We start from the raw sequence: 27,196 nt of genomic DNA on the forward strand, positions 1-27,196 counted from the left end.
CCCCCCCAGTCTAAATATCTCCCCCCTGAACACTCCAGCCCCCATCACCATTCAGCACCCTCCTTCACAGCTCCTATAAAATCTGCCCCCCAGGGAAACTCTTGGAGATTTACTCTCCCCTTCCAGAGTCACCTGTGAGGGCAAGAAAGGTATCGTTATTACTCTCTCCATTTTTCACCTGGATAACCTGGGGCATGATCTAATGGAATCTCTCTCCCCTCCCCCACCCCTCCTTTCCAGGATAACCTGGAGGCCTGGCCACCTCGCTGCAGAAGTGAAATGGGCTGCAAAGAATCCATCTACCTCTCTGAGACTGCATTTGAGCAAAAGCAGAAACAGAGAAGAGCTGCTTTTAGCGGTTTGAGGAAAAAAGTGAGGTCTTTTCCTAAGCAATTTCTAGATGTGTAGAGGACTGACATACCATAAAATAGGCAGGGTAATCACAGTGTGTGGGATTAAAACCACTCCAGGAGAGCACAGATCCTCAGGGCGATAGGGGTGGGCTAAGAGCTGCTAGCAGCCTCTGTGCTGGGCAGTACCCCTCTGCTCCCAACCCCGGTCTCTCTACCTCTCTGTCTCTCTCCCTCTCTGTATTCTCTGCCTATCTCTCTCAGACTCAGTTTCTCTTTCTCTGTCTGACTCTTTCTCTCTCCCTTCACCTGATTCCTCCCTCCCGCAACCCTCAGCAACCACCGAAAGCCCATATGGAGACAGAAGTAATGTCTCCATCCTTATTTGCCTTAAGAGCACAGGTACCTCTGAAAGCAGAATTTTCAGAGATAGCTCTCAAATTATACACACACACACACACACACACACACACACACACACACATAAAAAGCACAAATAAACACACATGTACACAACTGCTGTTACACATCTGCTGCTTGTGTGCACATCCACACACATGCACACAAACATACCCACACCCACATATACACCCACTCATACACCCCCTCTGCCCATATGGACCATCTCTGACTCTGCCATTCATTCACTTCCCTCCTACGTCCTGTCTCCCTTCCGTACCTTTGACACACCCAGACCCCTGAAGCAACTCTACTTGGAATCCTCATTCTGGATGCCTTGGTCTCACTTTATCTCTAGATGTAGAGGTACATATCTTTAGACACCCACATATCTTACCTTCCTCCTGTTCGCAGATCCCTCATCACACATCTGTGAAATGGCAGCCCTTGCCTCCCTGCCTCCCTTCGCTCCAGAGTGGAGCATCAATGCATTCCTTCCTCAGTATAGCTCTTCCCTTGGTGGACAGTACACGGTGGTGGCTTCCATCAGCTTCTTTGCACCATGTCACCATGATTGATGGCAATAACAGATGGCCCTGGCTTCTCTCCTGAGTGAGAAAGTATACGTAACGGCATGGCAACAGCCACTGCAGTGGAGCAAGGAGCCTTACAACTGAGATCAGCAGAACAGGATCCTAGTTCAGCTCCCAGCCTGGCCTGATGTATGTCCACAGACCAGCTGTTCTCCTTTAAGGACCCCAGTCTCTTCATCTACAACTTGAGGGTGGCACAGGAGTTGTTCTTCGTATACACCAATGGCCTATTGTTTATCTTTTTTTTTTTTTTTACTTGCTCTGTATTGACTGAGAAAAGCTTAAATAGTCAATGAGCTTCTTACAGAAAATCAATATCTCTCTGAGTTCAAGCAGCAGGAACTCAAGGATAAAGGGCATAAACTGGGGATGCTCTGTCATTGAATCATCCATCCCTCCCTTCATCTAACCATCCATCTAACTATCCTTCTATCCAACCATCCACCCACCCATCCACCCATCCACCTACCCATCCACCCATCCACCCATCCATCCATCCATCCACCTCTTTCCATCTCCACATCCATCATCCTAGTCAAAGCCAACATCCTCTCCATCCTGCACCACTACAAAATCCTTCCAGCTTATCCCCCCGCTTGCATTCTTCCTCACCCTGCTTGCAATCTGGTGTCCACTTAGCTGCAAAGTGATCTTTGAAAATATAAAGTGATTCTTGTCACTCCCTGTCTGAAACCCTCTCATCACTACCTCTTGTTCTTAGGATATAACCCAAACCCCTTATTTAATTCAAGGTTCTGAGGGATCTGTCCCTTCCCTCTTTACCTGACTTCCCTTGGTTCCCAACCCCCCTGTCCCACTCTGCTTCAGCTATTTGAGAATTCTTTCAGTTCCTTTAGCACACCAAGATCCCTCTCACGTAAGGTGTTTCTATTGCCACTTAGATCTCTGTCTCCCACGAGCTGTCCCATAGACTTGTTGGACATCTATAAATGCCAATGCCTGACTAAGCCAGAGTTGACCACAGTCCCTGGTATACCCTAGTGGGCCATGTGGTAGCTGGGTAATACTCTCAGTTGTGATCATGTACAAATCCTCATTGTTTTCTCCTTTCATTGGCTCAGGTTAATGAACTTCCATCTGACATAATTTATTCAGATTATGACACTCTTTGATTCAAATTCAAGTCACACTAAATACTTTTGGACTCAGAGCTCAATAGACCAGATATGACATTCGGTACAACTTCCTAATATAAATAATGGTGTGATTCTGTAACTAGTCTCCAAGGATGACAAGGTCTTCTATATGAAGGGCAACTGGCTTTTCTTCGAAGAGTAGTACACTTGGCCTTGACCTGGCCAAAGCCAGGGGCTTGGACTCCGTGTCCTCCACTTGTTGATTTCAGAATTCCATCGCTAATTCTCAGCTGCACGCTGAGCTTTTCCTATCAATACCTCGGATGTAACAAGTGTTCTCAGCACCCCCTAATCTTATTAAACCGCTGTTCCTGCAAAGTAACTGGGTGATTTTCAGTCTATTCACAATGAGATGTAGTGCAGCATGCAAGAGGCTGAGCTGATGTCAACTTCTGCATCCTGAGCAGCCATAGGGCCCCCGCCTCCCCGGCTCCCACCTAACAAGGGCTTCCCCTGTCCAGGTTTGATGGCTGAGTTACCTCTGAGAGCTGGCCGGCACTGTGCTTTTGTGACTCCTGGAAATGAAGTAAACAGGAAGGTCAGAGGTGGCTAAAGGGAGGCAGAGGGGAAAGATTTTCTCTTGGTCCTCTCCATCATGTGGAAAAAGAAAAGAGGGCTGGGAGTTGGGAAACCTGGGTCCTACCTGCAGTTCTGCCCTCCCTTCCTGGGTGATACTAGCCAAGTCACCTTCTGTCTCTGGGCCTCAGCTGGAGCCCCAGTTTCCTCACTGATGAGAAGATAATTTGGACAAGTAGTTCTGAGTCTCTTGTACTCAAATGCGGATCAAGTTCTCGAGCCTATGACCGGCCAACTGCCCAATCCTGGGCTATGACAAGTCTGACAGATGGGCCAAATAGTGTGTGTGTGTGTGTGTGTGTGTGCGCGCGCGCGTGCGACTTTTTGGTAATTCAAAGAAGGGCAGAATTGGTCTCTAAAAAATTATCTGCAGGATTTTAGGTTATTAAATACATATATATATATATATATATATATATACACACACACACACATAAACTTATTTCCTCCCTTCCTCTCTCCTTCTTGTCCTCTTTCCTTCCTCCTTCCTTCATTTATTTCCTCTCAACGAATATTTGTTGACCAGTAATTTTATTCCATGTGTTTTTATGGGCACCAGTAGTTTCATGGAGAAGCAGATGTGACAATGGATTCTCATTATAATGGGTGCAACATGGCAACTGTAGGACCTAGGAGGTGCTTCAGGATTACCTAGTATATAGATCTAAGTAAATCTGAATGCTTTGGCATGTCCCTAAAACTGGAGGCTTGGGGGACAATAGGAGTCATTTTCCTTTGTCAAACTCAAATAATATGGGAGGCTCAGTCATTTGTACATCATTGGTTTGACATTGACATTCACCAGGATGACATCATGGCCCGGTTGTCTGAAGAATGGACTCTGGAGCCAAAAAAAATCCCAGGTTCGAATCCAGGCTCTGAGGCTCACTCAGGGAGATTGTTTAACCTTGTGTGTCACAAAACAATGATAATAAGAGAAAACCTTCCTCCTAGGATTATGAGTATTTAATGTATCAATTGCTGTAAAGTACTTAGAATTGGATATGGAGAATTGGCAATGCTGGTAAAATAAATTCCTCTGTCTTTTATTTCAGTATGTCTAAAGCCAAGTGGATTATCTTTTTATAAATAATGATTTCTTTTATCTGTCTTCCCTATTTCTATGAACAATACCACCTTGGTCCCAGACTCCCAGGTTCACATGGAATCCATGCTGAGCACGTTCCAGCACTGTCCTGGTGAGGCTTTGATGAGAGAGATCTGTGGAAACCTCAGGTGACACGCTCAAGATCCCCAAGACTCACCTCTGTAATGAATCAACTTCTTCCCACCACTCCCAGGATGAAGATAGTTAATGACTCCTCATCGATGACTCTTCAGTTTAGCGTTTTACACCTGTTATGTTCTAGCTACCTGTTCAGCCTCCCGGAACACCTCTTGGAGAGGTTCTCTACGTTCTAGTCTTCCTGAACTACATCATTCCATCCTTTGCCATCCCCAGGCCTTTGCTTGCATTATCACTCATATCTAGGAGGCATCCTCTTCTCTCTCTATTCAACAAGTGTATCCCTTCCTTCAAGGGCCAACACACTGTCACTTCTGCTATGAAGCCCTCCCTGAGTATAAAGCTGCCCATCATCAGTGGTTTGCTCCTCCTCTGAACCTCCAGGGGGAGATGTTTGAGCCACATTCAATAAAGATCACTTTCTGCCTTTTATTCTGGTTATCAAGGAGATGGTCGATCACAGGAGATAATGGCTGAGATTCTGGAGTCAGGACATCCTGGCTTTTGTCCTCTCGTCTTCCCACTTACTAGGGTTGAAACCATGGGTAGGTTTCAGCTTCTAGCCTCAGCTGTTCTATCTACATAATAGTAAGAACAGTGCCTGCCCCTTTGGGCCTCCTAACAGGTCCCCTGTTCTACCTTGGTCCCTGAGGTCCATCTCCTACACTGCGGTCACAGTAATTCTTTGAAAACCTAAAGTGAACCCCCTGATTTGAAATCCCCCCCAAATTTTTTTCTTGTCCTCAAAATTAGATGCCAAATCCTTCCCTTGGCCTATGAGACCTCTTTGATCTCACCTGCCACCATCCTCCCCTCTCCCTCTCTGCTTCAGCCTCCTGGCTGTGTTCCGTGGACCGTCCAAACACGCCTCAGGGCCTTTACACTTGCTGTGTCCTCAACCTGGAAGATTCTTCCCCCAGATACCCCATCGCCCACTTTTACTTCATTCATTCGTTGGAGAGACTCTCTCAGACCCTCTCACCATAAAACGTCTCTCCAGTCCCTCTCCACTTACTCTGCTCTGTTGTCTGTCTCTTTCCTGTTTGTCTCTCCTCAACATCCCCACGGGGGTATAGAAACTCCATGAAGGTAGGGCAGCATGGTGCGGTTCCCTATTTTATTCCAGGCCTTGGAAACAAAAAAACACTTCTTGGCACATACTTGGCACCTGAGTAATAATTAGTAAATAAATGAGTGAGCCTGAGCCCAGTGCCAAGGTCCAGGTGGGCTCACAACGTGCAGCTGCCGTTATTGTTGAACTCTCACTGATGAAGCTCACATCTGTCCCCCTGCTGGTCTGTGAGCTCTTCAAGGGCAGCGGCTCTGTCTTATTCATCTCTGTATCCCCCACAGAACCTAGCACAGAGCAGGAGCCACCCCGTGCATGTTAATGTCAAAGGCCTCTGCAGACATCAGAAGGCAAAAGCCACAAAACAGAATGAAAGCAGCCCCTTGCCAGGGTGTGCGGGCCCTGGGAACATTTCATCACCCTGTTATCTCTGGCAGCGAGGACTCGGAGCCCTGGCAGAACGGAGCAGGAAGAGCTTCAAGGACGGCCGCTGGGTCAGGCTGTCCTCGTGGGGTCACATGCTTCTCGGGAGGAGCCCACGCAGGGGTAGCCTGGGTCCTCGCCCTTGCCTGCCTCTTGGCCTTCTATTCCTTCTCCCCTGCAGGACTTCTGCTTCCGGACATGCAGCATTCATCCTGCTGTCTCAATCCCGGCTGGAGCAGAGACAGAGACTCCTTCCTACCTGAGTACGTGAGCACGAGTGACTCTCCAGGAGAGAGCTTTGACAAGATCCTATCTCAGCAGTGCCTGGGAATCTGACACCTGGAGAGCCTTGTGTATTTTCTCCTAAGTCTTGGTCGAGTTGTGAATGTTATTAAAGTGCCCTATTTATCAGAGTGGAAAAAAAACCCAGCTTAAACCACACAATATATAGGATTTAAAATACAGGCTGTGAATGTAATTTCCATGGGAGCAGGGGTGAACACTTAAAGGGGGGTAATTTATGATTCTCTGGAGGAAAAGCAGAAGGCAAGCAGACACTCAGAAGCGATGCTCCCCTCTCCTCCTGCCCTGCTCAGACCCTCCCTCCCTGGCCTCTGGCTGCTCCCTGTTGTCTTTGGAACAATGCAGTTCCCCTGAGGGGAGAGCCCAGCTGGTGATGCTGCTGATGGAGGGAGGTGATGATCTTGCCAGCTCCAAACATCTGGAGCATCCTCAGGTGTGTTTACCTAAAGAGATCGGGTCTCCTGCCTCTGGATTTACAACTGGCCTGTCCACAATTTGTTTAGTTATGTTTCTCAAGCAGAAATCTCATCAGGTCATTTCTGGCTTCATTTTAAAAGCTCTCATAATTCCTTCGAGGAAATGCTAAAAGCATAACCTGGGAAAGAATTTTTGTAAGTATCCTGAGCAGAAGGAAACAGTTACCATGATCTGCTCTTTCCAACCAGAGTTTTCACCTAGGACAGAAAATCCTAGGATTTTCTTTAATTGAATAAATACATAAACAGTATCTTTTTTTTTGTATTATAAAAGCTACACATACTCATTTTTCTCAATGGGAAATTTAGAAAACAACACTACCCAATGTGCAATTGCCAAAATAATCTGCTCCCATTTTCATTTTGTTCCTGCATTGTTTACCGTTACTTACTAGCCATTATTCTGTATACACGATTTGTGCAAAATAAATAGTTTTTACATCAAAAAAAAAAGGAGAGAGAGAGGGAGCATCAGGTAATATGTAAGCGTAAAGATGGTGATTTAAAAAGAAAAAAGGATATGTAATATTTGTCCCCCAAACTTGGCATCCATGCAATGGAACTGCATCATAATAATAGTTCACCTTTACGATCATTTTCTACGTATCAAGTGTCAGGCTCTGCCCTAAGCTTTTCTCTTGTGTTACTTTATTTAATCCTCACAGCCAGCCTGAGGCAGATACTACTATTATTCTCCTTTTTTAGATAAGAAAACTGAGGCTCAGAGAAGGTAAGAACATACTCAAGGCCACACAGCCTATAGGTGGTAGGTGGATTTGAATGCAGGCAGAGTCCCTTGATGGAGGGGAGTGTCTGGTTCCTGCTACTGCTATAAGCATCACCTTGCATTTGAACGGTTGCTTTGTGGTTTCTTATAATGCTCAGAATAATAATAACGATAACTAATATTTATTGGTGCTTAGCAAGTGCTGCCCTGAGCACTTCTCTCACAACCACCTCAGGAGGCAAGTGTCATTATCATCCCCATCTTTCAGATACAAAGACTGAGGATCAAGAATGTGAGGGATGAAAAACAAACAAAAAAAAGAATGTGGAGGGATGTGCCCAGGATCTCATGGCTGGAAAAGGGAGGAACCAGAGGCAAACCCAGGCAGTCTGGCTCCAGAGGCCACGCTTTTAAACGTTACAGTCTGTGCTCTCATTTGCACTTCAGACACAGGAGGAGGCTCTAATTCAAAAGGCAAATCTTGTTCCCTAACAAACACGGGTCCAGAATATCTCCAAGAGCGATGGATGTGTATACTGGAGGTACATGCAATGCATTAGGTGGCATGTGGAGGAACCATCTTAATTTCCCCAAGTTTGTCTTACTTTTACTATACAACTCAGGGAAAGGATGCAGGTTCAGTCACACACTGGCTGTGTGAACCTGTGCAAGTCACTTATTTTCTCCAAGCTGCAGCCTCTTCAGTTTCACCTGTGAAATGGGATAATTAAGACCTACCATGTATAGGAAAATGTTTGAACAAATATCTGAGAGATGGGAGGCCCTCTGTGTGTGGGGGAAGAAGATAGGACCCAGGGAGGGAGGAAGGAAATAAGGGAGATGGAGGGAAGGAAAGGATAGAGGGAAGAAGAGAGGAGGGAGGAGGGAAGGAAGAGGGAGGGAAGGCAAGATGAACTGCAAGCTGATGTGTACTCTAGTGCATCTTAAAAACATCTTTAAAAATACCTTTATAGCCTTAATAACCCTTTAATATGCACTTGCTCTGTACCAGGCACTGTTTGAAGGTGTGCACATCTTCTCATCCTCACGCTAACCCTATAATGTAGTTAACATTCTCTCCATCTTGCAGATGAAGACACTGAGGCACAGACAGTTGGAGGTCTGCTAATGGTGGCTTTGCTAGTAGCTGACACAGGTGAGGCTTGAGCTCAAGCAGTCGGGCTGGAGTCCATGCCATTAACATAGAACTACCCCATCCAAGGGCAAGAAGCAGGGGTGTGGTCAGCCTTTGCTAACACAGAAGCTGACTCTGTTCCCTCCCGGTGGCTCAGCTGGCCCATGGCCCCCACACGGGGGACTTGTCAGGGACCTTCAATCAGCTTTTGCCAGGTTAGCATCTTCCTCACCTATGAGGCTGGCTCTGAGAAAAGAAGAGGATGAGACAAGTAAGTACCGACTATCTCCCATGTGCTGTGCTCAGCTATGGCCATACCCTCCTCTGTGCAGGCTGTCCTCAAATGCAGTCTGGGTACCACTGAAGTGGCATATGGAGGGATCATTCAGTTTTTAAAGTTATCTACTATTTTAATGTGTATTAGAAAAGACAATGTTGTTGAGATTTACAGTACATTAATAAAGTCATGGATAAATAATATTCCAGTTAAGAATAGAAGTAGGTCAATTTAAAGGGAGAAAATTAAGGAACCCTCCATTCTGGAGGTACAAGTGTATGTAGACAAAACAAGAATGATGGAAGCTTAGGAAATTGCATTATTTCATCAAATTCTCTCTATAACCCTGCATATGAATCAGTTATTCCCATTTTATAGATGAGGAACAAGAGGTTTAGATCAATCAAATAGCTTGCCCAAGGTCTCAACACTTTATATTTTTTTTTCTATCTTTATTGGAGTATAATTGCTTTACACTGTTGTGCCAGTTTCCTCTGTACAACAAAGCGAATTGGCTGTATTTATACATATATCCCCATATCCCCTCTCTCTTGAGCCTCCCTTCTGAGCCTTCCTCCTACCCTCCCTATCCCACCCCTCTAGGTCATCAGCAATCATCGAGTTGATCTCCCTGTGTTAGGCAATTGCTTCCCACTAGCTAAATTTTTTACATTTGGTAGTATATAAATGTCAATACTACTCTTTCACCTTGTTCCAGCTTCTCCTTCCCCATCTCCCCATCTTCTCAAGTCTGTTCTCTACGTCTGCATCTTTATTCTTCCTCTACCACCGGGTTCATCAATACCATTTTTTTAAATTCCATATATATGTGTTAACAATTTAAAGCAGCAGAGTGGAGCTTGGAACGCCAGTGCCTGACCATTTTGGGGTTCTCTCTCCACCCTCTCAATGGTTTGTTCCTTCTGCTGCACTTGCCCTTGAGACCCATACCAGACAGCCCCCTCCCCGCCCCCATCCCTGACTTCCCTTTCCGTCAAGGGCCTCACTGAAATCTGGAGGAGTCACTAAAGCCAATGGAAGCATATTTATTTAAATTGTCAAGATAAATTAACTTTTAGAGCCCCCGTTGGAGGAGTCCTGCAAGCCTGGGCTGTGGTTTGGGAGCCATGAATATGCAAGTACACGGAGCCATTGAATTAGGCGGCTGCAAACATATTTGGAGGCAGCTGCTCATTTAATAATCTGGGACAACCGCAGGAATAGACAACCGGTCGCTCTGGCCCATTTGCGTGGGTAAAGTGATAATTTTATAACACAATTGCAGCAATTAGGTTTCCCCAGACAAAGTCAGGGGAACACCATTTGGGAGCAATCTTGGGTGTCCTCAGCCAAAGCCTGCTGCATCCTCACCCCAGCTGTCAGAGAGAACAACCTGTTTCCTGTAGACGCAGTCTTGTGAAGCGGTGGGGAGCGGGGCCCAGGAGTCAGAGAGATGCAGGTTTGAGTCTCAGTATTGTTGCCTATGAACTATGTAACCCCTAGCTGATGGCCTAATCTCCCTGAACCCCAGTTCATCCATCTGCAGACAGGGTTACTATTGGTACCTTCCTTTAATGAGTCATTGTGAGGACTGAAACTGATCATGTATCTAGAGATTTTAGAACACTATCTAGTACAATAAGTCTCTAACTTCTCTGCACACTGGAATCATGAGAATCTTCCAAAAATTTACTGATGTCTGGACCCCACCTCTAGAGATTCTAATTTGAGTATGAATATTAGAGTTTTTTAAAATATCCCACCGGTGGAAGGATAAATCAGGAGCTTGGGATTAACATACACACACTACTATATATAAAACAGATAACCAACAAGGACCTACTGTCTTGCATAGGGAACTCTACTCAATATTCTGTAATAACCTACATGGAAAAATAATCTGAAAAAGAATGACTACATGCATATGTATACCTGAATCACTTTGCCATATGCCTGAAACTAATACAACCCTGTAAATCAACTGTACTCCGATAAAATTTAAAAAATAAAATAAAATATCCCAGGTGATTCCAATGCATTGCCAAGGCTAAAAATCACTGTCCAAGTGCAAAAGTGATGTTCGATAGCCAGAAGCTAGAGTTATTTCCTCATCATTATACTTGTACTCATGGGACAAATACAAAACTCCTTTCTCACTTTTCAGGGAGCTTGAAATTCATTGGCAATTCATCCATAATCTGGCCAAAGTCTACTCTTCTCAGAAGGGAAGAAAAGTGGGATGTGATTGGGTGGAGGAAGTATAGCTTTGAGGAGAACTGGGTGATATTGGGTCATTGCCTTTCAGCACGTTTTCTAAAATTGGAGCTCTCTAAATAGTCACTAAATACAGCCACTATGGAGAACAGTATGGAGGTTCCTTAAAAAACTAAAAACAGAGCTACCGTATGATCCAGCAATCCCACTCCTGGGCATATATCTGGAGAAAACCATGGTTTGAAAGGATATATGTACTCCAATGTTCATTGCAGCGCTGTTTGCAACAGCCAAGACATGGAAGCACCCTAATTGTCCATTGACAGATGAATGGATAAAGATGTGGTACATACATACAATGGAATATTACACAGCCATTAAAAAGAATGAAATAATGCCATTTGCAGCAACATGGATGGACCTGGAGATTGTCATACTAAATGATGGAGAGAAAGACAGAGAAAGATAAATATCATCTGATATCGCTTATATGCAGAATCTAAAAAAGTGATACAAATGAACTTAGTTACAAAATAGAAACGCTCACAGACATAGGAAACAAACTTATGGTTACCAAAGGGAAAAGGTCGGGGGAAGGGATAAATTGTGAGTTTGAGAATGACATATACACACTACTATATATAAAATAGATAACTAATAAGGACCTACTGCATAGCACAGGGAACTCTGCTTAATATTCTGTAATCACCTAAATGGGAAAATAATTTGAAAAAGAATAAATGTATGTATATGTATAACTGAATCACTTGGCTGTACACCTGAAACTAACACAACATTGTAAATCAACTCTAGGACAATGTAATATAAAAATAAATAAGTTAATAAAATAACAAAAAGATAGTCACTAACGATAATACAAAGATAGAATTGGTACAGCTATGGTGAGCAGCCACTGGAGAAAGCAGTGTTCAAGCAAGACCATGAGACACATAGACAAAGTGATCCAAGTGTGTTTTTCAAGATGCTCATTCCCACCCCTTCTCTTGCCCCAAACGATGCTGCTGAACCTGTTACCCTGACCCTGATCCCCTTACAAGTTACAACTTGCTCTTCTAGGAGGGGCATGAGGCATGAACCTAACCCTAAGCATCTATGTGGGAAACAAGCTGCAGCATCCTTGTCTAATTACCCATGGCCTCTGCTATGTTCCTCCACACTTCCTGCTGTATTTCCCTGCTAGGGCAGAAATCCATTTCAAATTCTGGCCTTCTTCACTGAGTCATTCACTTCATGCCCAGCCCCACCTTCTCCTGCCTCTGACATCCTCCTTTTCATCGGGGCTGTTCAAAGTCATGGTCACATGTTGGTAGAATACTCAACCAAAAAGGGAGCTGAGCCATTCTCAGCTCCCTTTTTGTTGGCAGAACTCACTTCTCATCTTGGAATGCCAGATACGCATACCCCCAGACTTCTTTGCTGTTAGTCGTGGGAAAATGGCCAAGTGCTGACCAATGCAATGTAGGCAAAGTGTCTTCTGGGGGGCTTTGAGTTCCAGAAAGTGGTGAAGTTACTGATAACACAGCTTTATTTCACAAAGAATCATCCTTCCAAGTCTTTGAAACTGTCATAAGGGTCATAGGAAGTCTCCTGTCTGACCATAAAATAACTATGGACTCCAAAATGCCCACTGGTGATATGACAGTTAAAGATGATGATAATGGAGTATTGCCCATGGTTCATAACCTGACCATGTGACCACTCCCTGCCTTTGAAAAGGCAGGAATCCTCTATCCTCTGATCTAAACACTGTAATAGTGGACAGCTGGAGCTGGCTCCCTGTTGGTGGAATTTGGGATTCTTAGGTGATGACTAGGGTGACCAGATAAGCAGTGAAATTCTTTGGAACCCCTAGAGCACTGATAAGGAATATTGTGAATATTCAGTTGGGTTATTGAGTTAGAAAGCATGTGAGCTTGGATGCTGGGCTGGATTACTTCCAAGAATATCTCTTGAAATCTCTCTCTTTGGAGGAAAATAAGTCATACAAATGTTTAAGGCCACTGCTGTGGACGGAATTGTGTGTCCCCAAAATTCATATGTTGAACACCTAACCCCTAATGTGACTTTATTTGGAGGTAGGGCCTTTCTGGAGGTAATCAAGGTTAAATGAGATCATAAGGGTGGGTCCTGATCTGATAGGATTAGTGTCCTTAAAGCAGACACCAGAGCACCTGGTCTCTCTTTCCTTCTCTCTTTTTCTCTCTCTTTCTCTCTCTCTGCCATGTGAGGACACAGTGAGAAGACAGGCATCTCAGCCAGGAAGAGAGCTCTCATCAGGAACCAAATGGACTGGCATCTTGAGCTGGAATTTCTGGCCTCCAGAGCTGTGCAAAGTTAAATTCCTGTTGTTTAAGCTCCCCAGTCTATGGTATTTTGTTATGGCAGCCCGAGCAGACTAAGACAGCTATATACCAGAGTACTCAGTATTCTTACTTAAGGAAAAATCTGGCGGGTCCTTCCCTGTGTCAAGGTAAACATGTCCAGTGGGCAGCTGATAAACTCCTGGGTTGACTCTCTGTGGGCCTACTTCCCTGGGCTGTGGTCTAGTAAGTTGCCATCTCCCTCTACACTTTTTGCTATGCTGTATAGAAAAGATACAGAGCCCTTTCTAAGAAGTCTAACTGGTATCTCCAGGCCTCTAATGTTCTCTTCTATCTCCTGAGACTAGAATTAGTGGAATCTTCATAACACATCTGTCAGGCATCCAAGAATCCCCTCTATATTTTTGTGGGCACAATTTTCTACACAGTCTGAAAAAGTACACAAAAGTCCTATGTGGGGATGCTCCACTACACTGTGGCAAAAGCAAATAAAAGAAGAATCGGATTTTACATGGAAGGAAAAGATGCTCAGAGAAGTTATTTAACTCATCCAAGTAAGTGCTAGAACTAAGACGTTAAGTCTAAGCCCTTACATAGTCTTAATCACTTCTCGTTGTAGTGTGAGAAAATAAAAATCACCCTTCATCCTATAACCCAAAGATGATCATAATTGTTAACATTCTAGTTTTTTTTTCTCCAGTTTTACAACTTGGGATCGTACCATATATACTCTGTAGTCATCTTTTACTTAATCTAATATCGTAAATATTTCCGATGACATTAAGTATTTTTTAAAAAACACGAGAAAAAGAGAACCGGATGGAAGTTTCTTTTTCAGGGATATATATAAATACTTTTCCATTTGATGAAGAGAATCTAGGACACAAGTCTGGAAACTGATACACATTGATGATCAAGGGCCATGTTTTATCTGTGTACATGTATCTTGGGAAATCACCATGAAATGAATCTTTCTCTGAAGAGGGCAGAACCATATGTAAAACCTGTACACAGGCCTAAATCCCATCCATTAAAAGTCATACCTCTCAGCTATGATTGCCATTGTGTTTCTGATGAGAGGACGTATTCCCTGCCTTTAAAGAGCACCTACGTGCCACAGACTAACTAGATGGCTGGCTTGACTTCATCTATTAATGTCACTCTTCCCTCATCTGAAAACAGACATCAATTGAGACCAAACTACATCAAAATCCAGTCTGAAGTGGAAGCAAGAGAACAGAAATCTGTCATCCACAACAGTGTAGGAATTTCTGTCTAGCTGCACACCTACCATGTAAGATCGTCTTGCATGCTTCAGTATTCTCTTAGGTTCAATGTTTCAAGAACAGAATAATAAACTTTCTTATAGTCAGTTGGGTTTTCTATTATTGGTAGCCATATAAAATACAGCACCAATTAATATAGACAATAAGGACCTTTCTTATTTTCTCCAAGGAGACCCCACATCCACTCAACCAATCTCAGCTACTCCTGATTTTCTCCACCATGGATTTCTAGAATCCCTGGAATAGAAACCTGTTCGACTAGAAAAAGGAATCCATGAGGGGAGGGGTCAGAATAATGCCTGCCACATGCAGGTGTTCACTGGTGTTTACTTAGGGAAAGGTGTTCCTAGGAAGCTTCCACCAGAGTTTCTGTTTCTTTGATTGGAAGTCACCCATTCCTTCATCATCTGCTCTCCATCCTCCATCCTTAATTGGACTCCTGAGAGGAGTGAATGGAAGCCAAGGAAGTGGGCAGGGAACAGAAAGCCCTCTGACCTAGGAACCAGAGGAACTAAGGGTCCAGTTACTAGCTACTATATGACCTTGGGTAAGCTGCTTAATTCTACTGAGCCTCTTCTGCTAAAGGATAATGGTGGTGATCACTGATAATCATTGAACTGATTAATTTAATGATACTCATTGAATTGATGACTCAGTGATGAATAGTGTGATATTCTGCCAAATCCCTTCTTCAGGGCTAACACTCTCCCCACCCCAGTGCTGAGGAGACTGCCTTGCCAAGATTATGCCCCTTCTCTGGGATGGCCCCAGCCCATGAGTGGCTGATGTGCAGACACAAAGGAGCAGCCCCCTTGTGTCAGTTAGGGATAACACTGAAGGCCATCGCACTTCTGAGTTCCCTGCGGGAGATCCTGAGTCCTCAGTTGCAGCCACGTGGCGGGTTAGCTTCCCTTTCTGCCCAATCCTGCCATTCCAGCTTCCTCACAGATCTGTCTCTGGAGAGTAATCCCCAGTAAACGTTTTGCATGCAATTCTCCATTTCAGAGTCTGTTTCCAAGAAACCTTATCTAAAACGATGCCGATGACCGTAAGGATAGTAATGATAGTTTATCCAACAGGGCTGTGGGAGTCTGGGATGAGATAATGAGGGTCGACAGTGAGCAGAGTTGCCACTGTCCAATACGTGAGAGTTAAATCTGAATCTGAAGCTTTTCTTCAGCAGAAAAAAAAATGGATTCCCTCGAGAGTCATTGGGTGTGATTTATTCCTCCTTATGATGTCATCCCAAGAGGCGATGCATTAGTCTTTTGTATCTGGTCGTTCCTGTCCTGGGTCCCCAGGGGGAGTTACTCCACAGGGTGGGGCCATCCCCTATATATGCTCCGAGTCCTTGGCATTCTGTATGCTGTGAACATTTCACTCTCTCTGGGCTCTTCCATCAGAATCCATCCCCGCAAGCTACCGACATCCCCTATCACCACCTCTCTTAGCTTCCAAGAGAGCTAATCCCCTGTCTAGTGCTTTATCTGTCTATTGAGAAACGCCCAGAGAAACTTGCCAATCTAAACAGAATATAGTGCGGGAAATCGTATTAGACCTCCCTGTAATTCACCAAACATTGCAGGCAGTAAAAGTCTAATACCATACTGATTCTTTTATTGTAATGAGAATAGAAATTGACGCAACGTCAATCCATCCTTATTGCAGTGTTAAGATTCTCCTAAAATACTACTCTGAACTCCAACTCTGGGGAAATCCCCTGCTAACCTACTCAAAACTGTCCTCGAATCAACATTAGACTGTTCAGAATTTTTAGTCTGATGATACCAAGAGAGAATTGTGGCTCTTAAAAAAATCATTGAGATCTGGAAATAGAGGCTCCTAGAAAAGTCAGTAATGGAAGAGGGACGGATGGGATAAAAATGCAGATTGACACCTTGAAACATCGCCCATGTGAGGGAATGTTGGTCTATATTTATTATTTTCCCCCAGATAGCATCTCAAGCCTCCCTACCAAAGAAGAGCTCAGTTATGCCTCCAGAAAGAAGTACACAACTAGAGATAGAACCTGGGTGGAGGGCAGGTAGATGGTGATAGGAAAAAGAACACACTTCCAGGCAAGGCGGAGTAAATGGAAAGACATCCATTGGTATGACTGCAGACATATTCACTTTTCATAGAAGAACTGGAGATAATAACCAGGAGGAGGTGGCAGAGTGCAATGGTGCCCACTTAACACCAGTCCTGCTTCTTTATTTTTTTCAAGAAGACTCATTGTGATCAGATAGCAAAATCCCTAGCTCCAGGAAACACATTATGTCTCTAAGCCAGTCAAGGCGATCTGTGGTTGGTGGATTGTTTCAGGGTAGGCTTGCAATGAGCCAATTAAATAAAAGAGAAAGGCTGCTGAAATGAAAGACATTCCTCCACGGAAGGAGTGAGGCAATCCCTATGACCCTGCTAATTCCACTCCTAGGTTTAATATATAGTCGCCGAAACATGTACATGGGGAGTCACAGCAGCACTATCCATGATCTACAAAACTTGGAAGCTATTCAGATACCCATAAACAACAGAATAAATAAGTTCTGGAACAGTTACACAATGGAACACTGTACAGCAATGACAGTAAACAAAATATACCTGCTCACGACAAAGTAGATGAACTAAGTAGCAAAAGAAGACAGCTGCCTAAAAGGACATGCTGTGTGATTCCATTTATAGAACATTAAAAAAAAAAAAAGGCAAATCTCATAGATGGTGTTTGAAGTCAGGTTAGTGATTCACCTTGGGTACCATCTGGGATCGGAAAGTAGCCAAGGGTACTTCTAGGTGCGGGTGGTACTTTGTATTGCTGTTTGTGCACTTTGTTTCATGCCTGGATTTACTCTGTGAAAAGTCATCCAATACATACTCTTGATTTATGTACTCTTTGTATACTTCAGTTACACATCAGTGAAGATGTATATTTAAAGTTAAAAGAGATGAGGACTGTGGCGAGAACACTCTATTGCTGCTACCATCCCCTTGCTTCCTGCTTTGATGCCATCATGTGAAGAGGCAATGGCTGGAGCAGTGACAGCCATTTCATAACCACAAAGAAATACTCACAATTATGAAAACCCAATTTGCCAAAGAGAGTGGAGCAGATAGATCAACAGCTCCAGTCCCGGATGGTATGTCTGAACTATGGAGTTATCCTTGGCCCTGCTTACCTCTGGACTGGGATTTAAGAGGAGAATAAACACCTTTGTGGTCCAAGCCACATTGTTGTGTTTTCTGTTACTTGTAGCCCAAGGAAGTCTAATTGATTCTGAGATTGGAAGATGTACTATACAAACCCCTGCAGGAGAAAGGGGCTTGGAAGGATCAGAGAGAGGTTTAGGGCAGTAGCTTTGTAATCTGGGCTCTAAATCCAATTGATGCTGGAGTTGGAGGGAAGTAAGGGAATACTGAGATTCAGCGGTGATACCTCTTTCAGACTGAATGATAGTTCTCTAACACAGTCCTCACTCAAACCAAGTTCTTTGTAGTGCTGAAGCTATGGCTGGACTTGTTGTCTTTGTAAGAACTGGCTCAGGAACTGGGATAAAACCTCCAAGGGTAGGAAGAGAGGAAAGGGAGGACATCAGTGACAATTGTTGGGAAGGACTGACTTACAGGGTCTACACACAAAGTCACATTTTTTTTTTCCTTTTGATGTTAGATTTCATTCACTTTTCACCTTAGAAGTGAGAGTGTTTTTGGAAAATCCCAAGACTCTTTTTCTTCACCCTCATCCCAGAAAAATCCAGCCACCATTTATGAGTTCATTGCTTGGCAGAAGTTTCCCTCCGAAGTCCTTATCAGAAAAGCTTACAAAGGCAGGTCACCCTCTCCTCCTGGGCTTTTGAGCATGGGAAGCTCCTTTCCCTGCTGATCTGATAATTAAGCTCCCAGAGCATCAGACAGGAGGAACCAGTGGGCATGGCTGAATCCTGATATCACAGCCCCACTGAGCTGCAGAGACATCCCCCTCCTACCTTCTTTGGAGGGAGCAAGTCAGCCAAGAGATTAGGGAGAACCCCACCAGTTCCTGTGTAAATCTCATGTGATAATGACCCATGGTTCCAAATGGGTTCTGGCAACAGCCAGGAGGCAGAATTTGTAAAGAAGAGTGATGGTCACCGTCCATGGGAAGATGGCAGCTACAAGGTCACCTGATGTCCTGTCCCCTCTACCCTGCTCATCCTCTCCTAAACACAACCTTCCTGAAACCCAGAGCTGGGTTCACACACAGCAACAGGCACCAGACTTGGAGACCTTAAGAAGGTGGAAGGTCTGTCCTCCCTCCAAGAATGGCCTCAGCACCCATCACGAGGCACAATATTAACGATGACATCAATTCTAATAACACACGCCATGTACCAGTTACTGCAAGAAGCCTTCTCATTACGGCACACATCTCTCACTTCCTTTTATTATCTCTCATTCATAGAGGTGGCATTCACTCTCATGGCCTTATGTTCCCAAAGTCACATAATTAGTGGCAAAGCTGGGGTGTAAGGCAGGAACACGGAAATGGTGGCAACAACAACGCTGAGAGTGTTGACCTACTTCATGGCCATTTATGTGTGAGGAACTGAGCAAATTTCTTCCTCTTCTAACCATTCAGGCCCTACCTGGAAAATAGGGGCTCTAAACAAGGCCCTTATTTGGAAGCTTTTTAGTTCAGTCTCCTAGAAACCAATGATTTGATAATGAACAGTCTGCTCAGGACAACACAGAGGGGAGCATAGAGTGTTAAAATAGGAAGATCAGAAGGTCAATAGGAATCTTAGGGTCAAGAAAGAAACTTGCATCCATTCCGCATATTATGGCCTGAATTGTGTCTCCCTCCCCGCCCGCCCCCCCCCCCCCCAATTTGGAAGATGAAATCCCAATCCTCAATTCCTTAAATGTGACTGTATTTGAAGACTGGACCACTATGTAGATAATTAAGGTGAGATGAGATCATATGGGTGGGCCCTAACCCAATATGACTAAAGATCTTATAAGAAGCAGAGATTAGGAAACAAACAACACTGACCAAGGGAGGACCACGTGAAGACACAATGAGAAGGCTGCCGTCTGCAAGCTGAGGAGAGAGACCTCAAGCAGAAGCAAACCTGCCGGCACTTTGATCCAGCCTCCAGAGCTGTGAGAAATTTAATTTCTATTGTTTAAGCCCCCAAGTGCATGGTATTTTGTTATGGCAGGCCCAGAAGACTAACACAAGATGCTACTAGACGTTGGGAAATACCAAACACCTTAGATATATGGTCTCATATATTGTACCTGTTTAGTCATTCCCAGCCTTCATCATGCATCAAAATCACTTGGGGCATTAAAAAATGCACATGTTTAAGCCTTATTCCTCAAGGTTATCATTCCCAGGAGATCCTAATGTGCAGCAAGGACCTAGAATCATCTCCCCAGATAGTTGAGTCACTGTCTTTTCTTACCATTCAGATCTGGGCTCAAGAGTCACGTCCTCAGGGAGACCCACCCCATCCAGGGCAGTCCCTCTCTACCCAAATATTGTTTCATTTTTTTCAGAGCACTAATCACTCTGTAAAACAATCTTTGACTTACATGTTTACTCCTCTCTCCCTCTAGAAATATAGTAAGTCCCCTACACACGAACGAGTTCCTTTCCAAGAGCACGTTCATAAGTCCAATTTGTTCGTAAGTGCAGCAAAGTTAGCTTAGGTACCCAACTAACACAATCGGCTATAAGGACTGTACTGTAATAGGTTTATAATACTTTTCACACAAATAATGCATAAAAAACAAACAAAATAAGGAAAACATTTTAATCTTACAGTACGATAGTTGGAAAAGCACAGTACAACAGCGGCTTACAGGGGCTGGTATCAAGTGAACAGGCAAGAAGAGTTACTGACTGCAGGAGGGAGAGGAGGTGGGAGGTGGTAGAGCTGAAGGATTGTGAGCAATAGGAGACAGAGGGCAAGCTGCAATTTCACTCACGCCTGACGTTGACGGCACGGGTTCCGGTTCCTTGCTGGAGTCAATTCTATCTCCCCTCTTGAAAAAACGATTCAGTGATGTCTGGGTAGTAGCTCTTTTTTTCTCATCATAGATGACACAGTAGCATTGGACTGCATTCTGAACGGCTGCTGCAACCTTCGTGTACTGTTCTATGTTCGGGTCCTGCGCCTCAGAAACTAACAGTGCCTCCTCAAATAAAGAAAATCCCCTTGCTGTTTCCTGCCTCGTGAATCTCTTCGGTTCTTCTGTTACTTCTTCCTCTTGTCTCTCTTCATCCTTTCTCTGGGCCACTGCTTTTTTCTCAACGACGCTGATTTTACGCTTGTTTCTGGACATTCTGTCCTTGAAATAAAGATACTCTACTGTACACAGGACTATACAGTAAAGAACACAAAAGCACAACCAGCTGTAGAAGAAGCACGCACATGACAATGTATGCCAGACATGTGAACTAACTTACACGATTGGAGTTGTGAACAGACGTTAACATCTTGAAAGTTTGCAACTCAAAGGTTGGTATGTAGGGGACTTACTGTGTAAGTTTCATGAGGTCAGGGACTTAGACTGCTTTGTATTTTAGTCCTGACAACAGTTCTGTTAGTTACATCTTACAATGCCTGTTTGTAAGGTACAGAGACGTTACTGATTCACCTCCCCACTCCATCACATGGTTCAGAAGTGGTAGAATTTGCTTTTGTTCCCAAATTTGACTGAATTCAGAGCCACTTTACCAGGCTACTTATACATGAATTATTTCCTTGCTGTATTATATTTTATGTCTTTTTTTGTTTGTTTGTTTGTTTTTTGGCCAGAGAATCTCACTCTCACAATGGAACTCTAATACAGGAACTATCACTAACCCCATTTTACAGATGAGAAAACTGAGGCCTACAAGGGGTTAAATGATTCACCCATGATTATAAAAGCCCAAGTGGGGGTCAGTTACCTCTATCCACAAATTCCATTATTTTTCCCATTTTATTATTCTGTTTTCTGTTGCCTTCCCTCACCTACCTGTCAAGGTTCCTCTCCTTTCTTAATGAAGCAGCTCTCCTAGGCAGACACATCAGGATGAGGGGCAGCCCGCCAAGGAGCATCCCAGCAGAACTGCTCCCAGCAGCAAGCTGTGCCTGGCTTCTCCCTGGCAGCTCTGCCAAGCCAAGGCTGCCTGTTGGCACTTCAGTGCTGAATTAGAAAATTAGAAGGTTAGGGGACTTCCCTGCCATCCAGTGGTTAAGACTCAGTAGTCCCTATGCAGGGGACATGGGTTTGATCCCTGGCTAGGGGAACTAAGATCCTGCATGCCACGTGGTGCAGCCAAAGAAAGGAAAGAGAAAGAAAGAAAGAAAGAAAGAAAGAAAGAAAGAAAGAAAGAAAGAAAGAAAGGGAAAGAAAGCAAGCAGGAAAGAAAGAAAAGAAAGGGAAAGAAAATGATAAGGTTAGAACATTCTAGAAGGTAAAAGGGATTAGAGTCCCAGCTCTCCAGGGCTGTGAAAGAACCAGTGGGAATCAAATGGCGAAGAGCTTATGGGAACAGAGGGATGAGCCCTAGCACTTACTGGGCACCTACAATGTGCCAGACACTCATCACACACAAGTTCATTTCATCCTGCAGCCACGGTGGGGGGGTCTGAGCAGGACATACCAGGGTCACCATTGGTGACTTCTTCTCCTCACTGCCCAGATTCTGTTCGACACATCACATAACACCCCTTCTAACTGCATCCTCTGCTCCTCACCCCCCAGGACATGTTTCCTGCATTTTCACACAAATTGTCTTTTAACCAGTCTCTCAACATCTTCTCTGGTTCCGCTCCAATTTAGTGCCTGGGCTGCAGCCGGAGAGATCGCTTCAAAATGCAAATGGGACCAAGTCTTTCCTCTGCTTACAGCCTTTGACGGCTTTCTATTTTGCTTAAGATAAAGGCTGAATCGTGAATAAGGTCTCCTGGTGCAAACTCCTGGAGGACCCACCCTCCACCTACCTTCCCAGCCCTTCCGCTCGGCGGGCTGGTCCTTCTGGCTGTCTTCCCGCTACTGTGACACATCACGTGCCCTCCAGTCACCAGCCTTTACACAAGCTTCTCCTTCTGCCTGGTACACTTGCCCTGCTCCCCCAGCCCCCAGTGACAAATGCCTGCTCACCCTTCAGACCTCAGGCCAGCTGTCCCTCTCACAGCCCCTAGAAGGACAAGGACATGGCCCCTTGTCATGTGATCCTGCTTCCTGCCTTCCCAGCCTGACTTGTGCATTCATTAGAGGGATTCATTGAGGGTTTTGTTTGTCTGTTTTTTGTTTGTTTTTATCAGTATTCTTGAAAACAGAGCCTTCACTTGGCTCTGCCTCCCTCGTAACCTGGAAACAGCACAGTTCTAGGCACAGAGTAGGCCCTCAGTTAGCGTCAAATTGTACCAAATGTATGTTTTCATTTTACAAGAGGGAAAATTGGGGCTCAGAAAGTTTGGGCCACTTGCCTAAGGTTGCCCAGCAGAGCTCAAACACCAACCCCCCAACTGCCTGAGACAGAGCCTTGCTCAATCTGCAAATATGTCAGCCTAGCAGGAGGGATCTCCGGGGGAGACGAAGGCAATGGCTGCAGGGCCTTCCAGCTCCTGGGGAAGGAAATGGCTGTGTTAAAGTCCACCTGGTCTCCACTCCATCACCGGCCACGTAAGGGGCTGGGAACCTCCGAGCCACCCTCAGCTGGAGGGAGAGACTGATGGTCCCTAAAGACCCATCTCATTATCCCCGGGGCCACATTGGGGCCTGGTGAAAGGATAACCATGAATAAACCCCACTAATTTTGCAACTGCATCAGGGGCAGAGGTGCTGACCAAAGGCCCACGGATGCGGCCTCTTGGCACCCTCCCATCTGGGCGGAGAGTAATTCTCAGAAAATAAATCGAGCCCTTCCCAAGAGAGCCCAGAAGCCGTGTGCTATAATGTGGTGTAACCGTCTTAAGTGAGTGCCTGATGAGCTAATGGGCCTGTTAAGCACAGTTCATTGTTCCCATCCATTCACAGGCAGTGTGCGCTGGCCGGCGGCAAAGGTGCTTGGAAGACTGGCAGATAAATCTGGATGAAAGCAATGGGCGGCTGCATGTTCAGGCACGTCTGTGCATGAAGCCACATCTGCAGTCGGCCCGTGCCTCTGCAGACACGTGCATCGGTGTGTGTACGTGCGTGCAAGCGTGTTAGAGCACAGGCAGGTATGCCATGCACACATCTTTGCGAACAGTGATTGCTCCTTACGAGCGATACACGGGTAGGATTACACCTGTATGATGACACCAGTCCCTGCAGGCCTGTTTTGTTATGCAGTGTGTGTCCACACTCGAAGGCATGGTTCATAGGAGTTACTCAATACATACTGGTTGTTTTAATGAATAATAGACTACTTACCGCTATACTAAGGATAATACGACTACTTGCAACAATAATTGTAATAAACAGAAGCATTTCTAGACAGCACAAGAAAGTTGCACATTCTCAAAGCCATTAGCTAGCGAAAGATGTCTGGGGTGAGCCTTTTTCTTCTCTGATCCTCGGTTTCTGCTTGTCAAAGGAAGGCTGCAATTAGCATCGCGAGCAGGGATTTGAGAGCGTTGATGCCTACAAGCCTCTGTTTTCTTGTAAGAGACCAGGCCGTTCCTTGAGAAGGCATTGGCTGGAGGATCATGGAAGGGGATTTGAAGACAGGTGGCTAAATCTTGGAGGATTTTCCCAAGATAAACAAGAAGGCAAGATGGCCTAGGTCAGCAATAGGATTCCTGAGAGGCTCTGGGCTCCTGAGTAAAATTTTACGCTATGAATTTGGGGGTGAGAGCACCATCTTGCATTCTCGGATGCATTTGTAGGTCTACGAAAAAGACAGGGAACGTGGGGCAGTGAGGATGCTGGGGAGAGGGTGGTTAAGTGTTTGCTCTAGGGGTCCAGACTCAATGCGGTAGGAAAGCAGACCAGGAGAAGAGAGAGAGGCGGGACCTAGGTGCTTTCAACCGCTGGTAAAGCAGAATTAGCATGAAGAAGTGAGGAAGCTGTTTGGACTAAGGGTATGGTCAGGGAAGTCAGAGGCAGGGGTGGGGCAGGTGAGGATGATGAGGGTCAAGTCCATGGTGAAAGTGGAGTCAAGGCGGACGTCTCTGAAGAAGGGGAGGGGTTAGAGATTGAGGCCTAGGGCAGTGACTAGTTCTTTTTAGGAGAAGGGAGGATCTTGCAACTCTGGTACTCTTATAAAAATTACAGGCTCTTTCCCTGCAGAAATGCCAGCCTTTCACATAAGATGCAAAGGCCTCTGAAGCTCCTGGACCAGCCAGACCCCTGTTCCATAGGATACTGGATGGCTGGCTGATCCCAGCACCTTGAAGGCAGGGCTTGGAGGGGAGGGGAAGCCCGAGAAACAGGAGTCCAAGTCCTCATTGAAAGCAAGGTAGTGATGAGGAGCGGAGGTGACAGGAGGCAGAGGAGGCTGCTGTGGGGCCTGCGGCCGAGATGCCTGGCTGGTTGACTGGCCTCACAGTTTGGAGTGGAGCTCTGACACGAGGGTTTCCTGGTGGAGGTACGAAGAAGCTCTCTTGGTCCTGACTTCCTCACAGCCGCCATCTCTTGGTCTGTGGGTATCGGATAGAAAGACGAGAATCACGAAGATGGTCCCAGGATCTCTTTCCCACAGCTGCTGCCTTCTCAACTTCTTTTTCTCTTTTTAAGCATGACTTATTTCTATTTTTTTTTTTAATTCCTGTTACTTCTATTCCAAGATCTGCCTCCAGCTGTCTGTCTGCCACCTCAGAGTGCTGTGGTGTCCTTATCCAGCTCCCACGATACTGCTCCCAGCCTGCCCTTCTTCCCTGGGGTCTCTGAGCATCCGTCTCTCCACGAGCTCCTTTTCGCTCGCCTCCTCCTTGGGGGCCCCATGGCTGCACTCACAGCTTCAAATCCTTCTGCCCTCCCTCCCCACTGGGCTTCTGTTTATTCCTCCCCCCACACCCCCCACCTTCCCAGAGCATATCCAGACACACCTCAGAATCTACAGAAACAGATAGTGGTTAATTTTTCCTCTCACTGCTTCTAGCAGTGCCAAGCTGCTCAGGGTGCCGGACCAGTGGCTCAGAAAAGCCAAACCTTGGTCGTTCACCAGTGACTCCCAGGAGCAGAACACAGGGCACTGCTCTATCACCGACCTGGCCACCGAGAGCATTTAAATAAGCCTTGGCTGCTGAATGGACAGCATCTGTACCCATTACCCACCATCCTGAATTTTCCTGTTGCGCCATCAGAGACCCTCAGGCTGAGGGCCTGGATGAACCAAGAGCTGAAACAGACAAGGAGAACAAGCAAGGAATCTGTGGGTACCACCGAGCTAGGCCTGGAAAAGCATTTTTGGAGGAGTCAGCCAGAAATGAGGATGAGGAAGTGCCTGGGTTTCTTCTCTTTGTCCCAAGAGGATGCTGAGGATCCAGAGATGGGTCTTGAACCTCCAATAGTTCAGGCACCTGTCCTGGGAGCCCCCACCCTTGCTGTCACTACTTTACACGCTATTCACACCCAGGACATGTCCTTCTGTATTATAATCGCCTACTGACGAATCAGTTTCCTCATTAGACCTCAGTCTCCCCCGAAAACGTATTTTGTTCACTGTTGTACCTCCAGCATCCAACACAGGGCCTGGCGTATAGCAGGCTCTCAGTGAGTGTTTGTTGATTGAATAATGGAAGGCAGCTGTGCTCACCACTATACCATGGATGCTGTTGATTGATTAATGAATGGAACAAATGATGAAGGCTCTAAGCCACAATTCATAGCCTGATGTTGCATTCAGGAAGAATTCAGTGTTACGGGCCACTTCATTTAAAATCTGCAAGTGGCTAGAATTTAGTTGTATGAGAATGGTCAACATTGTTCCCAATTAGAGTTTATGTATTCAGTATCTACCACACGCCAGATTCAAGGTGCTGAATTGCACAATGAGTAGACCAAAGTTTGGAGCATGTAAGGTCTCTGCATGGGGAAATGGTGGCATACTGGCAAGGTCTGTCACAAGAACTTCCACGGAAGTCTGAAGTTCAAGTCTGAATTTCCATGAAACATATCAAACCCAAGGCTGGCACACATGCCTGATCTGGAGTTCTGAATTATAGAACCCAGCTTGGATTCAAAACTTGTGCCATCGTCTCCAACCTGATAGGAAGTCTTAGGCTTTTTTCTTCCTGGAGAAATGTTTATTTTTATTTTTCCCCACTATATCTTGAATGCAGAAGTCAAGGAAAGTGGAGTTGAAAAACAGCTTTACAGAAACAGTAGGGGCACTTCTGCCACCCTGCTGTGCAGAATAATTCAGTGTAAAGACAGAGCCAATCAGGATGATAAGACCAGGGGGATCACGGCCACCTTTTCAATTTACATAGCAAGGGGCAGCATCAGAATCAAGGGGGAGGTCTTCCTCTAGGTAATTTCCTTTTGTTACTCCTGGTTGAGGGTCATCAGCGGCTGCCGGGAGAGCGGTGGGGATGAACAGGCCTGAGTGGCAAATATTCGTGCAGGAGCATGTACAGGAGCAAGTAGGGGATTAATTCAAGATCAAGGCTAAGACTGACACCGGACAGTGAGGTGTGGGGAACAGCGGTTTCAGGACA

The 27,196-nt window shown here is 45.3% G+C and overlaps 1 pseudogene; it reads left to right on the forward strand.

The window, feature by feature from the left end:
- LOC130861010 (ER degradation-enhancing alpha-mannosidase-like protein 1) overlaps positions 1-25,765 on the forward strand; it is a 52,846-nt pseudogene extending 27,081 nt beyond the window's left edge.
- Positions 25,766-27,196: the final 1,431 nt, after the last annotated feature.

Source organism: Hippopotamus amphibius, chromosome 9 (assembly GCF_030028045.1).
Source record: "Hippopotamus amphibius kiboko isolate mHipAmp2 chromosome 9, mHipAmp2.hap2, whole genome shotgun sequence".
Lineage (NCBI taxonomy): Eukaryota > Metazoa > Chordata > Mammalia > Artiodactyla > Hippopotamidae > Hippopotamus > Hippopotamus amphibius.